We start from the raw sequence: 16,230 nt of genomic DNA on the forward strand, positions 1-16,230 counted from the left end.
TCTATCTGGATCTCTGAATTTTGTTGAGATGCCCCTTCATTTTCAATGTTGGTACCCATGTTTGCCTTATATTCCTTAACAAATTCTTTAATGCTTCTTGACTCTTGCTCTTCTTGTTGACATGTTTATGTTGCAATTGAAGTATTGATTCAAAGCTATTAGCTTTTAGTTGGGGTTCCCATGAAGTCTTAATGTACTCCCTCCATCCTTGCTTATACTCATTCAGAAAAGGATTCAACAAGCTTTGACTACCCTTTTACTTATGTTTGACAATTGTCGAGATTATGAAGACAATTGTCAAACACATGTTTTCATCTACAGTAAACACAAGACATCGACAAATATGGACATCTTCTACCAAAATGATCTTCGCAACAATCAAAATAAAAAGTATAAAAAAGTTAGTATTTAAGAGTAATAGAGGTATTGTTCCTCCCGTATAGATTTCCAAACGTGTTAGCCAAAAAAGAAAATCAGTTAAAATAGGCAAAGTGCCCAGTGATCCCGAAGAGTGAAGTGGAGTCTATCTTGAAATGCCAATTGTGGAGTGGGTCGTTAAAGAGAAAGTTGTACGTTAGTGACCTGCTGATGTGAAGTGGTCAAAGACTGAGTGCTAAAAGAGGGAGTGAGAGAAAGAAAAGTGGCAAGATATTGTTGAACGTTAAGTGGGGCAACGTTAGAAAAGAAAGAGAATCTATCTACATCTGCTCGCCTTGAGTTCACATAAGCCAAAAAGTGATCTTAAAAGAGTGGTAAAGCAAAGATCAAATAGAAGTCGTGGAAGTTACGTTCACTTGCCTCGATTTCTTCATAAGGCAGAAGTTGTGCGTTCAATTATGTCCATTATTGTTCGAAAAAGAAATAAAGCTAAGAGAGACTGGTTGGGTGAGACCTAGACCTTAATCCCCTTCAAGACAGTCCGGATAGTCACTTTCGAGGTAGAGAAAGGCCTGAGTGATGTTTGTACAAGTGAAGAAGAAGCATAAATTGTGTAGTAACTGTTGCAATGGCATGTGGGACAATTCCATGGGTCATTTTGAACAATAGATCTAATTCAAAATTGATAAGCTTTTTTGCTTATGCACTAGGCTCAACCTACAAAAGAAAAACAAACCAAAATTAGATTTTAAGAGAAAGAGACAATGTGGCTGCAATCTAATCACTATTTCTAAAAGAAATTGAATTTGAAGTAATCCTCGGCAACAGTGCCAAAAGCTTGATCGACCAAAGATGCATGAATGATAAAATGAGAATAAATATGGTCTAGGTGCAAGCATACACTGTCAATGAAGTAATAAATCTTGAAGTGTTCCAATAGTTGAATCCCATGAGATTATTTATGCAATTCAATCTTTATAAGAAAGAGTTTTTCTATGCAAACCAAAGGGAAACTAGTAAATAAGTGATTTTAAGATTTAATGGTCATAAAAGAAGTAAATAAGAATGTTGAACAGGGATACAATTATGTTCCAACCTTTTGGGTTTTATACTGTAAGTGATGCGACTGCATCATACCAAGACAATGAAATATTCATGAACAAAAAACTACTCCTATTCGGTCTGGTGTCCAGTTCCTTTTGGAGGTGTAAGTAGCTACTACTGAATGTTCTCATGGGTAGCTGAATCTTAGATTAATTCAAACTAAGATTTTTTTATCCTACGGTCTCCCTTATTCCTAAGGCGACTGACCCTCCTATTCCTAAGCTCTTAGTCTCATATTCCTGTGTGACATCAGTTTATATCTTAACATTCTCAACATTAGAACTCCACTAGATTGCTAAATTAAGTGATCAGTTTAACTTAACAATATTTATCCATAAACACAACAAAGGAAATGCAAAAGTCAAAGAGGTATGAAACATAAGGATTGTCCAAGCCATAAAACCCTAGGGTATTCACATAACTGGACCCCTTAGAGAATTTAGCTCATAATAAATGATAAATAATGAACTTGATTAAATCAAGAATCACTTATACAATATGAAATTCAATGGATAAAGAAAGAAAATAAAGAAATATAAGAAAATAAATTAAATGAAAATAAAGAAATACAAGAAAATAAATTAAATAAATACAACTCAAAGATGCCTTAACAATTCCCCAAATTCTTAGTCTTTCCCTAGGTTGATTCCTCTCACCACATACTTTCACGGGATGAGATGACCTAGAGCCGCTACGTCTTAGAGGAACTTTCGTTCTTACTGCTACTGACTGGAGAATTTGAGAAGAAGCCTAAGGGGAATGATGAAAATAGTAGAAAATGAGAGTAAATTGTGACAGGTTTGTGGATGGAGAGTTGAATGGTGAAATAGGAGGTGTCTCATCCTTTATATAGGCCAAAATTGGTTGAAGGATGACTTCAAATCATGGGTAGCAATTTTCTCATCATTTTAGGCGTGGAGTAGCAATTTTGACCAAGGAAATAGCAACCACAATTGACTGAGTGTCAATCTGGAAAATCAGGCTTTCTAATGCGAACACGTCACTTTGTTGTAGGTGCATCACTCTACTGTGGGCGCATCACTTTGCTGTGAGCACATCAAACAAAAATCTACAGTTCAGCCAAAAGTATTGCTGTAGGCGCATCAGATTTAGTATTGTGGTCAAATCAGACAGAAATCTACCAAAATAATTAAAAATAAGTATAAAAACTCATATAGTCAGCCCAAATCACTCTAAATCAACTTTATAAGATTCAAAGGCATGTGTTTGTTCATTTTACTCAACTTAAGTCATCTCATGGTCAAAATATCACATAAAGTTGTAAATTTACTCAAGAATGTACCAAAATGTATAGTAAAAATATGCACTTTTTGACAAGAACCAGTGAAATGGTAGAATGGTGAATTTGGTTACGAAATTAGCTAGTGGTGAAAAGTGCCCTACAGAAGAAGGAGAAAAAAGAGTGAGGGAATGAGAAGAAGATGGTAGAAGCAAAAATTAATAATAAAATAATAAAACGTACCATGTTATTTAAAAATGTCTATGCCACATCATCTTTTTGTTAGTAACCAACAGTCAACTTCACTCAGGGACCATTTAAAATTATTTTCTAAACCTCGGAGACTAAAGTGTTACTTTTTAAACCTCAGGGAACAAAGAGAAATCTAACTCAAACTCAAGACCAAAAGTGTAATTTACCCTAAATAATTTAATTTTATTCGTCCTTCTAGGTCAATTTTGTTTATCTCTTTTACTTTTCTCCTTTTTCTAGTCTTTTTTTTTTTTTTTTGTCAAAAAAAATGTTTCTCTAGTTGTATGTTTTTTCCCCTCTTTCGGCCATGCATCAATTTGATACATGGAATATAAATTACACGTGCTTTTTATTTCTTTCTTTTTTTTTGTTTATACATGCACTCGCTCATAAGTGAAAGAATGCACTATGTAACTATCTCCACCTAAATAGTCACAACTCATTAATATAAATTATACTTATTGGATTCATTAAACAAATACATTCAAAGAATTATGTCCCTCTTGAAGAGTTGTATCCCGTCGACATTAGTTACACTTATTAGAAAAAAAAATGTCCCACTAATTATATGTATTTTTTTCTCTCTCACCCATGCATCAGTTTGATATATGAAATATAATAACACACTGTTTTTATAATATACATGCACTCATCCATAAATAAAAGAATGCACAAATTTGATATGTAACTACCACCACTTAATAGTCACAATACATTGATATCGATTGTGTTCATTAGACTCAACAAACTCATATATTCAAAGAGTCATGTCCCATCTTAAAGAGTTTCATCCCGTCAACATCAACTGTACCGATTAAACTCGACAGACACCTACACATAAATAGTTGTGTCTCATCTAAAAAGGATAAAATAGGAATTTACTAAAAAATTAAGAGCGAAATAGGAAACAAAAGCTTATGCTACTACATTGTCATTTATATATACTAGTGAAAATGCACATGCATCGCATGTGGTCAAATTTTTTAGAATTTAAATTTTTAGGGTGTAATTTAAATACTTAATGGAATGTTTTTTTTTATTTATTTTAAATAATAAATATTTAACATGATTTTTTAAAAAATCATGAAACATGAAAGAAATAGTGGATGGGACTGTGTATTTTTTTTTTTCTAGGCTAATTTACAATGTATATGAAAAGTGACCAAAATGATGATAACTCAATTGACATAAAATTTGTACTATCTATTTCGAGGTAAGAAGATCAATTCTCTCATTCCACAAATTGTAAAAGAAAAAAAGGATCACAAATGGTTAAAAAAGTGAATACAAATTTGTTAGATGTAGTTGAAAATCTCTGAAAATATAAAATTTGAATCAATATACATTCTATTAAATTTAAATTGCAAATATTTGATATAAAATATTGAAGTAAGGAAAGTGAGATAAAAACGAAAAAAAATAGATGAATTATATATATATATATATGATGTAATTGTACTAAAAGTTATGTATGAAATTGTATAAATAAAAGTGACATAATAAGATATCTTATTATCCCATAAATAATTGTTGCGTGATTTCTTTGAACGAATTGATTTACGAAGGAAAAAAATGAATAAATAAATAAGTAATTTATATAAAGATTTATATACAATGACATTTCTTAAAGAATTGAATAAGTATTAAATAATTAACAAAAAAAAAAATTAAACAAATTAAACCTTTACCAAAATAATACAACAAAAGGAGAATAAATATAATAAAGTGGGATTATGAAAAAGGAGGTGAAAGAATAGTTTGGTTGCAATTTTCAAATTAAGGCTGAAATTAAAATTAAAAAGATTAAAATATTTTTTTAAAAAAGATTTCCCTAAAATTTTCTACTACTCTCTTCATATCTGCCTAACATAAAAACACGACTGAACTTTGAAAGTTCTCAAGTTTTGATTATTGTCTTAAGCAAAGTTTGCCACAAAACTTTGTATCAATCACATATCCATTTAATACTCTCTTTCTCTAAGTTGTATTTGCACATATGTTACTCTTCTTTGTGTAATTCTTATTTATTTATCTTGCTAGCGTTGACTAAAGTAGGGATAGAAGAAAGGAACAGTTGCAAATATAGACATTAGACCCAAAGTATTAACAGATATAACATAATATAAAAATAAATTTATAAATATGACCAAATTTAAATAGTATATCAGTGTTAGACCATATTATTGGTAGCATAATAGACCGTATCACTAGTAAGAGTCTATCAACGATAGAAGTTGATAGACTTGACTATATTTGTAATTTTTTTAAATGATATTATACACTTGATTATTATTCCTAAAAATGCTATCAATTACAAGTACCCTAGAAGAAATGGTGGTTGTGAAGGAAGATGTGATTCATGAGATAGTGAAACATTACATCTAATCTATTTCTCTATCCTTCATTCAAACTTAAATCTCATACTAAATCTCATCATAATTCTTCTATTACTTTTTCTTTTTTCTAATGAAAGAACATCTTGAAGATAAACATTTCACTTAAAAAAAACTTCTCAAACCATATTACTATTTTAATCATAAAAATAGATTACAATATCTCTCCATCAACTTTCTGAATTTTCAAGGTCTCATTTTGACCGTGTTTAATATTTTTCTTTTGAATAATAAAATTTTTTAATCCTCGCTATTTTTTCAAAGATTTTCTTTGATGTAAGAACTTTTTTTATGGCAACACGTCTACATTTTGGAAATTGAAATTGACAATGTGATTATTAATTTCTTTATTTTCATAGGTACATAACAAACTCATACAATATCCTGGAAGAGTTGTGTTGTTTTTATTTGTCGCAGTCGTGGGAAGTCAGTTTTTTCCGCCCACCTATTCGTCTGCATACGATATGTTGAGCTGCTATGTAATTTTCATTATTTTTCCAAAGAGTATAAACAATTACGAGGGAGAAATATGTATTATTAAAAAGTGTAATGCCAAAAAGGTAACATAAAAATTTTCCCTTTATTATTCCTTTTAAAATAGTATAAATTATTGATTTTTTAAGGAATCTTTATTATTTTCTAAGAAGCTTATGAACTTTGATGATTCTTACCTCCGTGTAATCTTTGAAAATGCCTTGTTTGCGAAATATTTTTGTGTTTTTGGATTATTAAGATCCATTTTGATTTGATAATTTATTTTATTTCCAACTATCTTTAGTATAAATCCTCGTGATTTTATTTTTTGTTTCACTCCAAAAGACCTCATATTAATAATTGAAATAATTGTCTTCACTTATATAATCATGATCATCCCCTTATCCAACTAATATGGGACTTTGGTTGTATTCTCAATAATTCTCCTCTTGAACAAAGGACCACCAATAGTCATTCATCCATCTAACTCTTATCTAGGCTAAGTCTTCTTCATAGTACCTCGCATATCACTTGTTGGGAAACATCTTTCACTCCTACCAACATATAAGTTAAAAGAAAGGAATAAAAATTGAGAACACAAGAATTTATGTAGAAAACTCGTAACTCGGAGAAAAACCACAAACTAGAAAACATCCACATAAATCACTCGAGGACTCTCTTTGTAAGAAACTACAAACCTAACATTTGATAACACTTCATAGGGACAATGACCCTCCAATTAGTTTTGTCCAAAAGGCCTCATACCAATGAAGATAATTGTTCTCACTTATATACCTATGATCATCCACTTATCTAATCAATGTGGGACTTTGATCACATTCCCAACATTTTCACCTCTTAATTTCTTGTTTGTTATATACTTTCTACCAATATTTTAAAAAAAATCAAGTCCGTTTTGAAATTTGTTAATAATTCAACTCTTTTATTCAAAAAAATATGAAAATCGCTGATAGAAATTGAGAGAGAAAATATGTTTAATTTTCAAAAATAAATAACCAAATGATTATTAAAGAAGGTCGAATCTTTTAAACTTTACTTTCCCCTTCAAATTTCTATGTTATATTATCTATTTTTATCAATATTTTTAAAAATCAAGTTAAGTTTTGAAAAGTAATTTTTGAAGATTAGATTTTTGTTTTTTAAATTTAAACTAAGAATTCAATTTTTTTTCAAAGAACAGGAAAACCATAGTAAGTAAATTAGAAGAAAACAAACATTAATTTTAAAAACTGGAAAATAAAGATTAAATGGTCACAAAATGGGTCTAAAAAATTTTATATTTTCCAATTTTGAGTCGAATTATAATTTCATGTACAATATTTTCTCGAAAGTTGGTGTGGTGTGATGACTAAATTTGAGTTTTTGATGTGCTATGAATCGATGACTAAATTATTAAAGGATAATATTCTTTTAATACTCTCATCGATGAATCAAAGAGTAAAACCAGAAAACTAGTTTATTAATATTAATTGGAGAAAATGATATAGATTTGTTTACACAAGACTTCATGTTCAAGTATATACCATATAAAATCACCACTAAATCTAAAAAATATTAATAAAATTATATATAAAATATCAACATATAAGTAATTAAAATAATGTATATAATTTGATCATAGTTAAGTGAAAATAAATCTAATTTCAATTTACTAGAGGTATTTACCTGTTTTTATGTTTAAATTTGAAATTTACCAAACACTAACTTACTTCATATGACAATTGATTTTCCTAGAAACATGGTTATTATTAATTATTTTAAAATATACAACAATCTCAAACAGAGTTAAATGAAGGTTAAGTAAACATATGTGTTAAAATAACTCCTCATATTAATCGAATCTTTTTCTTCTTTAGTCAAAGAAAAATTTCAATGGTTTGGCCATACAAAGAGAATAAGTATTAATAAAATATTGGTTTTTTTAGTATAACAACTACGTAGATGAAGTATTAAACTTTAAATCTCTAAGGAGGAAGGACCTGATAATTACCGTTGCGGTGAACTCACTTTGACAATAAAATATTAAAATATTCCAAACCCTTTTAACTTAAATTACAAATTATATATGTTTTTATTTCTGTAAAGTATGTGATAAAAGATTACAAAAAGTCATTGTTATATAAAATTTAAACGAACAACTATTATACCAACTTAAGTATTTTATTATAAGTTAATTTTTTAAAATTAAATTATTTAAAAAGCAAGATATTTTATTTAATCTAAATTATTTGTACGATTTTAAGACAAACAATTTGTTATAAGGGTGCATAATCAGTCAAAAATTTAATTATGTACGATGAATAAATGTCAAAAGAAAAAAAAAATATAAAAAGACAAGATTTTAATTTAAAATTATTTAAAGAATATGACATATCCTATTTACAAAAGTTTAGTAATGGACAGTATATCGTGCAATCTAGCCATTTCTCATACTAGACTAAACTAGTAATCAACATGTCACACATGGACATTTAAATCACTTCATAGTCAAATACATAATTGAACCATTTTTTAAATTAGTGTTTAAATGAATAAGAGTTTAAATATGAAAAAATTATTCGAAGAGACTACTACATTATGATTGACAGTTTTGCCCGATTAGATGTATGAGAGAGAAACAATAAAAGTACTTCTAATTAATATCTCGTGGTTATTATTAAGAAGTATACATATTTATGAATCTAGATCCAACCAAGAGTAAATTTATTATAGACCTAGAGGGCGTTGGTCCCACCACCTTAAAAGTCATTTTAATTATCAAAATAGCTATCTATACAGTGATTAGATGCTTTAGCTCTTCTGCATAATTTCTTTATAAATTTTGTGTCTAATAAATTTATGAATTTGAATCCAAAGATGCAACTACATCATTATAAACATTTTATTAAACTTATACATAATTTCTTTTCTCCAATTTGACATTGAACTTTAAAGAAAAGAAAAGTTAAAGCAACTTTTTGGATGGATTGAATTATAATGATATATAAACCTTGAAGACTCCTATAAATATCTAGAAGAAAACAGGATATACCAGTCAGCCAAAACATTTCACCACCACCACCACCATCTTCTTCTTCTTGATCATATTCTTCCATATTTCTACTTCAACCTGCAATTAATTTGTTCATAAATGGCTAGAGCTTCCGCTCCAACGATGTCGTCCCTGCTTCTCTTCTGTGCTTTCTTCTTCCTCTGCCTTAACTCTAATCAGGCCAGAGTTCTACACACAACCCATCTCATTGCTGCTGAAATTTCACCACAAACGGACCGATTTCTTCTTCATGAAGTCTTGGCCTTTCATCTTCACAAGCTTCACCCCCACCGTAGGCGGCGATCTCTCATCGGATCGGAGAGGCTCGTCCCCGGTGGACCCGACCCCGAACACCATGTTTGAATTAATGTCTCTCTGGTTTTCCCTACTCATAATAAAGGGCTTTGTTATATGTTTGTTCCCATGCAAACATTTTATCTTCTTTAATGGCCTTTGCTCCAAGAAATCTATAATTAAATTCTACCTCAAATTTCCATTTCCATTTTTTTGGTGTCTTTTTTAGTTTATTTGGTTATGGTTGGAAATGCGACTAAAATGAAAGGTCATGGTAATAATACGAATGCAGAATAATATTAGATCTTTTGAGTGAAATTAATAATTTAAAAAAAAAACATGAGGATTTGAGGAGCTTTTATATAATGGGTTTGAGATCACATGTTTATATATAATAAGCTAATTCCTATTTTCTAGTTACACTAAATAGACGATGATTATATACAACTTAGGGTTTATCTAATATAATACTTTATAATTTTTTTTTTACATGACAGCTTTTTATTGAGTGTTGTCTAGGCTACACAAAATATGAGTGCAACCCACCCAAGTTTTTTCCCAATAAATATGGTGTACAAGGTTTGAGCCTCTAACTTTAATATCTTTCTCTCCATGTATTTTTTTTTGCATGCAGAGCATTATTAAGAATATTATATGCACTGTTTTAAATATAGAAAACTACTAAAAATATTTTAAAATATAGCAAAATATCAGTATCTATTAGTGATAAAAGTGATAAATATTTATAGATATAAATGTCTATCGAGCTCTATTAGAGTTTATCACATAGATGATAGTAGTCTATTAAGATTTATCAATGTCTATCATTGTTATACAGTGACATTTTGCTATATTTAAAAATATTTTAGTAATTTTATCATTTAAAATAATTAGCCATGTTATATTATATCAAACTTTTACATTCAAATTTTTATAATGTTTTTTTTTTTGTTTTAATGATATTAATAATATCTTTAGTTGGATATCAAATGCTGACGTCTCGTTGATTTTTTATTTTTAAAATTTTTATTGTTTTTCTCACAATTTTTTAAAATAATTTCTATCTTCCTTAAAGAAATATTTTGAATTAATAACCAAAACCCCAAAACGAAAAACTAGTTTTTATTAACATATGTTGTAGTTTTTAAAAACGAGCTTCAATTTAGAAAACACTCCTACAAAGCAGATTATAAATCAAATAAAGGTAGAAGTAATGTTTATAAACAATGTTTATAACCTTAATTTTAAAATATAAAAAAGCAAAAGATTAAGGCTTTTTTTAGTACAACTCCAGGGTGGGGAACTAAACTTCAATTTTTAGAAACGGAAGTCATATCAATATTACTAAGTCATGCTTACTTTGGCCAAAATATGCCTTTGATAATAACAACTTGGTTTTTTTTAAAAAAAAAAAAAATTAAGTCTATAAAAATACTATTCTCACCTATTAATTTCTTTGTTCTATATTGTCTAGAACTTATTAATACATGTTTGAGTTTAGCTCAGTGGTAATTGGCACAACCTTCTTCCTTTAAGGTTGGAAGTTTGATCTCTTATCCTTGTAATTGTTGTACTAAAAAATTGGGATCAAATTTTGAAAAATTAAAAAAAAAAAAAAAAAAACTTGTTTTTTTTTTTTCTAGTTTTAGAATTTGGTTAATAATTCAAAAGTTTATTTAGTAAAGGTAAAACAATTATTGAGAAATGTGGAGAAAAACAAGCACAAATTTTTAAAAACAAAAAACTAAGACCCTTTTCGATAATCATTTACTTTTTGGTTTTAGGTTTTTAAAATTAAGGCTATACACATCATTTTCACTTCCAAATTTCTTGCTCTATTATCTATCTTTTTATCATTATTTTAAAAAATCAAGTCAAGTTATGAAAACTAAAAAAGATAGTTTTTAAGAACTTGTTTTTGTTTTTAGAATTTAGCTAAAAATTTCACTCTTTGTGTAAGAAAAATGCAAAACATCGAAAGAAATTGAGAGGAAATAAACTTAATTTAAAAAAAAAAAAAAAACTAAAAACTAAACGTCAAATGGTTACCAAATGTAACCTAAAACCTTAAACAATTATCAAACAAGATGTGATTTTTGAACATAGAAGTGTTACGGATTAGCGTTTTTCATTTTTAGTTGTGATGTGTAAATTTAGTTTTTTTAGTAAATAAAAAATAGAGAATTCAAATTACAAATTTTTTGGTCGGTAATAAATATACCAATCGAAAGAACTATGCTCGCTTTGGCGTTCCATCTTTGTCCCTCTATCTTTTTGTTTTTTTTTTATGCTAATTAAGGCAAGAACGAAAGTATCTAATTTAGATTATACAAATACAAATAAAGGAATTCAATCCTTAAACAAAAATATCCAACTTGAAAATGGGATGGAAGAAGACGTACGTAATCTAAAAACAAAAAGGCATATTCCACTCACTTACAAAGATTAATTCATTAATTAATTAAGATTAATAAAATATAATTAGTGGCTTCCACACCCTACTATTATACAATAAATACACACCACCATCTCTTCTCTTGTAATTTTGTAGATAGCCCATTGCACCTATAAGCTTCATGCATTATTTTAACTATTAATTTAGTTTAATCCCCAAATCAAGATTCGTTTTAATCATTCATTAGTGCAAAAGAATCATGGTGAGTGCTTCATTCTAAATTTGACCAACAACATTGTACTTTTGTGCATATATATTTTGTCTTATTTTATTTACTAAAGAATCCACATTTCCCTCTTTTAATTATAATTATTTTTCTTTATTTTAATAACACACAAGGAATGAGAGGAATCTACTTGGTTTCGCTTTTTATAGCTTTCTCATGTGTATTTAATATATATTTACTCCTTACATTTCATGCATGCTTACAAGTTACAATGCCCTTTCCTACAATATTTATTTACTTTTATTTATCAATTTGGTTTTGTTTGGTCATAGCAAAATTTTAGGTCTAACAAGTTGTTTGAAATGTTCCTTTTTTTTTTTTTTTTTAGTTAAACTAATATATCTAGACCTATTGAAATTAAATCTCTAATTTTTCAATTTAAGATTTACGTCTTAATAAGTAAGCCATACTCAAGTTGACATTTACTATCTAAACTTTGAATCTTGTTCTATTTTGATCCCTAAACCTTAAAAAGCGTATGTTTTAGTTCTTGAACTTTTAAAAAATGATTATTTTGATTTCTGTTATTAAGATTATATTAACTCTTTAAAGATAAAATACGTTTAAGGATGAAATTGCATCTACCATGGGTTGACCAAGACAAAGATGAAGTAAAATATCAACAATAAACGTGTTAAAATAGTGAACAACCAAAATATTTTATGCAAAATGAGTTGAGATCTTCCATAGAAAATTGTTTTGCCACCTAATTCAAAGTTGAAACCCTATTTTCTTTTTGCATGACTAGCTTATTTGATAGTCTAATCATAAAAAAAGACAAGTCATTTCACCATTATATTATGTTTAAGAGCTAACAAACTCTTAATAACAATGATCAAAATAAGTAATTTTCCAAAGTTCAGAGACTAAAATGAACATTTTTGAAAATTTAGAAACCAAAATATAACCAAATCCAAGGACCATTTAAACATTTACTTTAAATATTATGAATGAAAGCATTCAACAATTAATTTAGAATTTTTTAGGAAAATTATAAGTTTTGACTTATCTTTTCTCAAACTTTCTTGGCATCCTCTTAGTTTCTATTTCATTCCAATTTGATTGTTTTCTAAGTACTTCAGAAGTTGTTAATTTCAACATGTTAAAAGTTCGAATCTCGATCCTATTATTTAAACCTTTTTTTTTTAAATATCCTATTGTTGATTGAATTTTTAGGTTTATTTGAAAACCTTTAACTCTTGAAAATTAGCTATTATCTTTTTTTCCAGTTTAGTAAATGTGGTGGCGGGGAATTGAGATCCTTCAAATTTGAAGGGAGATAAAAAAAAAATTATTTTACCAAGTCAACTGGCGATTGTGAGCATAACTTAACTTACATGAAATATCCACCTTGACTAAAGAAGTCAATGCTCAACTTTTTCACTCACATATTAATGAACTAAAAAATTCATACTAAGTTGCTAAATTAGTCATATACTTGAGCAACGTTATTAAGCATATACGTTGAGTGAATATATATTGCACAATTAAATAATATGACTTAATTGTAAATATAGCAATCAAGTCCAAAATATTTGCAGATATAACACAATGCAAAAGAATCTGCAGATATAACAAAATTTAGATTTAGCTTTCGCCTATTAGTGATAGACCATATTGTTAGTAAAGATCTATCAGTGATAAACCATATAACAGTAGGACTCTAGCAATGATATAACCTATCACTGACTGGTTATGCTATATTTATAATTCTTTAAAAATGTTGCTAGATACTTAATTATTATCTCTAAAAGTGTTGTCCAAAGAAATTAGCTCGAGAAAACAATTTTCTTTTTGGGAGTTCAAAAGGGGAAAATTAAAAGGATATTGTCCTTTTAGAAACTATTTAGGAAAATATTGTTGTTTTCAAACTATTTGTAAAAATATTGTAGTTTTTTTTTATTTTTTTAAATAAGTCGAGGGTTCAAAATTCGACCTTCCCCTTTCGCTTTTCATTTGTAGGTCGAACTTTGAACGCTCGACCTTGCCCTTCTTAACATTATCATTCCGGAGACCTTCCTCTATCAAAAGATCGTATTTCTAAATTTTCATAAGGTCCACTGGAATTCCTTCCAAAACTTGTTGAATAATTTTTACGGATTCTGCAATTTTGACTAAATAACGAGCTAATGAATCTCCTTCTCTTTTGCCACTGAACTTCCCAATCAAATTCGTCATAACACTCATAATTATTTGATGTGTTAAAAATAATTTTGTATTAGGAGAGAACGAAAGAGGAAGAGTAAGAAAGAGAGCGAGACTATGAGGGAGAGTGAGATTTTGAGAGAGAGCAAGATTATGAGAGAGCGAGAGTTTGAGAGCGAGAGCGAGAGTATCCGTACAAATTTTCTTTTTTTTTTTTAATTATTACACATTCTTTCTTTCTTCCTTTCTTTTTTTTTTTAATTTTCCATTTTATAAAAAAAATTCTAAAAATATTTTATTATTTTATTTAAACTCTAAAAAGAATAAATTAAAAAAATATATCTCATAAAAATAAAAAAATGTAAATTAAATATCTCATTTATATAAAAATAATTACAAAAATCAATGTGTCTCACAAGGCGAACGTCGTCGATTTCGAGCTGGTTGTCATCGTCAACTTCGAACTTGAGGTTGCTCGGGTTCTTCTTGATGTTGCTTTGGTACCTCTGCAGGCGCTTCATAATATAAATATTCATTATGCTCTCCACGACCCCGACCATGTCCATGCACGTATGAAGACGAAGAACCAGCCTCTAAGTCATAATGTCCTGAACCAAATGCTGGCATCATCATCGTCGGACTAACATAATCAGTTTGGCTCTGCGTCTGCATCATAGGGGTAACTCTTTCACATTATGTGCAACCTCATCAAACTCATTCTCTTCCCGAATAGGTCCTCTACGTCTAGGAGCTGGTGGAGGAATAATAGGTATATCATACATATAATGAATTTCCTTCATATAGCTTTGGTTGTCACTACATACAGCAAGAACCTGGTTCGAATCATTCGCAACCTCACGGAGTCTACGATTGTTCGATCTCTGTGAATTATAAAACAATTAGATATTATTTAAAATAAATTAAAATTAAAAATAATTAGATAATATTCGTTTACCAAAGACCCACAGTTGCTCCCAGATGAGTGACGTAGCGTCTTATGATATTATTATACCAATGAATATATTCTGAAGTGACATATGTGTCAAAATGTTCAAGAGAAACCCTAACTGCAATAAACCTTGCACGATAGTGCCATCGCACTACCAAATGTGCAACTTTTTCAGACCAATCTCCAGTCCTTAGGTCAATATCATGCAGTATAGGTTCAGTATTACAAGGCGATGGGACATCCTGCTGAAAACCGAATTGTCTCATCACCCTGTCAGGAAGATGTCACTCACCAATGTGAAAACATATGAAAGGACTCATTGTCTACCATATGTTTTGACCATTCGTACAAAAATTAGGCAAAGTATGCATAATAATTTTGTACGGCTCCCAAATAACCTGAAACACAAAATATTATATTAGAGAATATTAAAGACAAATACAATAAAAATGTGTATAAAATAATCAATTAAGTTTAGTGTAATGTACCTGTTCAGGTTGAAGCAGATCAAACATGTATCTATACTGGCTGACTACATGTGTGGCTGTCCTAGTCATACAAAATTTGTCTCTCCACTAAATTTTTAAATTGATAATTTAGAATTTAAATTAACTAGATCAGTGATATAAAAATTAAATTGAATTAAAACAACATACCGAGAACCGTGGGCTCATCCAACTAACTGAGCGTCATTAACATGTTGTAGCTGTAGAGCCATTGTTGGAAATCACTCCCAAGCCATAATTGCAAAAGTATGAGAGGCCCAACTATCTCTCAAACCTCAGGTCTTGTTGCTTTGCATAGTTGTCTATATAACCATGCCAAACATGCTCCACTCCATGAATACCACCCCACATCATGGAGGTTAGCTAACAGTGGCAAGAACATCAAGTGAACAAAATGACTTGATTTATCTGAAAATAGACTTCCACCCACCATTTGTAGTATATATGCTCGCGCATATCTTATGACAGTTTCCTTGTTTGCATCATCTGTGAGCTCACGAAATTGTGTTCCTAACCATATTAAACTTAACCTCGATCCTTTAATCTTGTCGGCAGGTGGGGTGGCACCAAGGTACAGTTAACAAACTTCTAACCAGTCATCGTACATCACTCCGGTGACCGGCTCACCGTCAACAGGTAACCCCAATAACACTTTTATGTCTTGTAGAGTAATAGTGCACTCTCCAACAGACATATGGAATGTATATGTCTCGGGCCTCCATCTCTCGATCAAGGCTGTGATCAAATGCCAGTACAACTGAA

Source organism: Benincasa hispida, chromosome 10 (assembly GCF_027475165.1).
Source record: "Benincasa hispida cultivar pf3 chromosome 10, pf3_genome.v1.1, whole genome shotgun sequence".
In the NCBI taxonomy this organism is placed as follows: Eukaryota; Viridiplantae; Streptophyta; class Magnoliopsida; order Cucurbitales; family Cucurbitaceae; genus Benincasa; species Benincasa hispida.